At 31.4% G+C, this 3,541-nt stretch overlaps 1 long non-coding RNA gene across 1 annotated transcript; it reads right to left on the bottom strand.

Annotated features, from left to right (window-relative positions):
• Nucleotides 1-347: 347 nt before the first annotated feature.
• LOC125867905 (uncharacterized) lies at nucleotides 348-3,312 on the bottom strand. Its single transcript, XR_007446689.1, has 3 exons — nucleotides 3,184-3,312; nucleotides 1,794-1,822; nucleotides 348-636 (listed from the first exon to the last, which is right to left on the bottom strand). It is a non-coding gene; the product is annotated as an uncharacterized LOC125867905 (long non-coding RNA).
• Nucleotides 3,313-3,541: the final 229 nt, after the last annotated feature.

Here is a 3,541-nt window from a genome sequence, read left to right as displayed (position 1 = left end):
TTTTATTAAGTCGACGTTCTATCAGAAACAACCTCTCTACTACAATCTATAGCTTATATTTGGTATATAGTGCAAGAAAAAGGCTCTGATTGTCAAATGTATCACCAAAAGATGAGGACTTAAAATAACAAAAGGATCACATGTTTCAAACTATCAAATTATTTAGTACTCCAAATATTGATCAATGCCAGATCTCTTAATTTCTTTAGTTGGTATGATGATAAAATTCACATGAAATTGTTCCTTCATGCAAGCTGCTAGAGAAGATAACAAATAGAAGAAGAAGAAGAGAGCCAAAGAAGAATTAAAAAAGTCGTGTCGACGAGTACCTACAGGTTCCAAATGATGTTTTAAGATAATCAAGTAAGAAAATTTATCTCTTGTGGTGGTCACCAGTAATGACATGTCCCATGCTCAAACAAACTTTAGATCAAGCTAGCATTTGATCAAAATTTATCTTCAATTTCAGAGGCATAGTTAATAAAAACTTATTACACAAAACAACAGAAAAATAATGTGTCTACTACATACCAACTGCTTGCTTGGTACTATCATGTGATGTATTTACTTCAAGGAATAGCCTTGCTAGTTATTATCAGCCTCATTTATTTGTGGTCTTCACGAAAACATCAAGACCTGTCAGATAACGTCATCAAGATAGGAAATTACTATGTTTGTGAGAATGTATATAGAAAAAAATGTCATGTTGAAATAAATAAAAGTGTAGATAATTTACCTAGTATTTGATCTATTCAAATAGAATAAAGTTATTTCAATCAGCATATTTCTGCCCCCAGATCGTAGTCTTAAGTATCTGTACTTGGATCTGTATCCCTATATCCTGAAATTAAGATCATGAAGAATTCGACCTCTAAATTCACATCGGTATCGAACACCCTCACTCAAAACCGAGCAACTTAGGTGGAAAGCAGAAGAGTTCTACCCTAATGTATCTTGCAGACTACAGGAAGAACTTTGTAATTCTTTTGAGTTTAAAAGTACAGAGTATACAACACAAAGATGAAAAACAATTGCTAGAAAAGCATTATCAAACTTTTTTGCAACTAAAACAGTCCTACAGGACTATACAGGACTAAAACCATTCACCTTGCCACATTTATTTGAAAATTCAAAAAACACAATCCTTAAAATTTCTGCAAAGCTTACCAACTGACAACTAAGTTATTTCTATAGAAATTTCAATAAAATTTGTAAATGAAGGAATCAGATCCTAAAACACTAAAAAAAGAAAATTGTCTTTTCGCTCACCTCTCTTTTTATGTCTTTGAAAGAAAATACTTAAAACAACTTCCGTAATAAGTTGCATATTTCACGATTTAATTCAGCTAATCTGTGATTACATGTGTTTGATATGATTGAAGTTATTTTGCGTCCACTTCCTATGAACACACTAAAGATCATAACTGTCCAAATATTTTCGATACAGGACCTACTTTAAATATTGTGGCACATTCATTTGATGCTAGCAATTAAGATCAAGATTTGCATCAACGACAGAAACAACACCAAATACCACTACATATTAACAAAATCCTAAAGACAATGACATCAACTATGGTTTTACATAGTGAATAGATCAAATTCACCATAGAAACTCTTGGGACAAATAAAATAGACACCAAAACACAATTAAAAATTCCTGAAATGAAAACCCACAAATTCCAAGTTTTCATATCACAATTCAACTCTAACTCAGTTGTACTTCATACATAATGATCCCAATAAGAAGATTGTTACAAGCTAAATCAATAGATTGGGGAATCGATTCATACCTTATACCAGCAGCCTCATATTCTTCCATCTTTTGTGGCTCAGTCAGAATTTCAAAATATGAAACACCAAAATAGCACAAAGTTCAATATCATTTCTATATATATAATATAACAAAAAATATACAAATAGTCTATTTTTTTAAAAAAAGAAAATGTTTGGTTTGTAAGTTCGCCAATTTTGATAATTTCAAGTAAAAAATATTGCAAAAAGTTCCAAGTACATATGCAATGTCTAGAGTGTGATAAAGGCTTCTAAGGAACGAAGCAACCATCATAACATTTGAAATACTACAAGTTCAGATTACCACTAAGTAAATCAAAAGCTAAAATATAAGATGTTTCCAAGCTTGTCATGCCACTATTACAAAAACAACTTTTAACGGCTAGAAACACTACAATAAATTTCGTGATTATTTATAAAGGTTGGCTAAGCAAACTCTTGATAAACAATCACAAAATTCGTTGTGATTTTTGGTTGTCTAATAAATTCTTAGTCAACCGTGATAAATGTCAGAACACAGTTCTTTGAACAAGTGAAACATTTTCTTCTCTTTGTTAAGATACCAAGCTTCTGCAATGCCACTGCATTCTTTAGTAGAAACTTCAAAGGATCGAAAATCTTATAAACCTCTGCTTCAGACCACGTCTTCAAACATGTCATTAGGCAACTGACAATCTTAACATTCTTGAAATTGGAAAATAGTTTTTGGAATCCAACTCGGCAAATTGATATTATCTACTTTGGCGAAATATCTTAGCTCAAGCTAGCAAGGGGTTTGTAGAACTCGAATTTGATGTGTATGTTGAGTGACTCTAAAAGAGGCGAGGTTCGCAAAAGGCTGGCTACTCCATACATACTATACTTTGTTACATGCATTTATAGAGTTAGACATTTGCGTCTCAATTCTGAAAGCATCACCCCGTCAAGTTTTTGGATAACTTAGAATGGAGATGTTCAAGTTATGAACTATATCTATATGTATAGTTGACTGAGCAAACAAAAAAATCTTAATCTTTTGTAGGAAACTTTCATGACCTCCACACATCAACAAGTATAAGTGTATATTATTTAGTATTAAATAAGTTGCTTGTAAAGTTTTAAAATATTGTAAGGTCAAGATCCAAAATTATGTATTTAGAGTTCTTTACACACCCATGGGTATAAAAATTATTATATGCAACCATAAGAAATGTAAAAAAGAAAGAGGAGTTAGGATGAGAAAATTGTACCTATATCTTAATACATGAATCACCGATCGATGTTCAATTAAGGAAAACTAATGTGACAGTATATTTATGCTATTATTAGGTTCTTAAAAGAACAGTAAGATTTATTATATTTGGAAAATATGAAAAGAATTGAAAGATTCGTTGAGTTGATTGACCTTACCTTTTGCCTCTTAGAATTTTTTTCTTCAAATCTTCAACTCAATTCTTTGATAGTCTTATGCTGAATTTTGACGTTGAGAGTAGAAAATGAATGCTAGAGAAATTGGAATTTGGGAGTGGTGGAAGGCCAAAGGAGAGACAAGAATAATCCAGAAGCAGAAAGAACATAATCAAAAGACAAAACTATCCTCACTTTTGAATTAACTATCAAAATTAGAAATATGTTCAACTTTTGTTGCACAATGTACAATAACATTAAGATGTGGTCATCCTTACCTTTCATGCTTCTATATAGTAGAAATAATACTTAGAGAGAGGATGGAAGAAAAATTAAGTAGACGCCTATGAACAAATATAAT

Source organism: Solanum stenotomum, chromosome 6, assembly GCF_019186545.1.
Source record: "Solanum stenotomum isolate F172 chromosome 6, ASM1918654v1, whole genome shotgun sequence".
NCBI lineage: Eukaryota > Viridiplantae > Streptophyta > Magnoliopsida > Solanales > Solanaceae > Solanum > Solanum stenotomum.
This window is presented reverse-complemented; position numbering and strand designations above follow the sequence as displayed.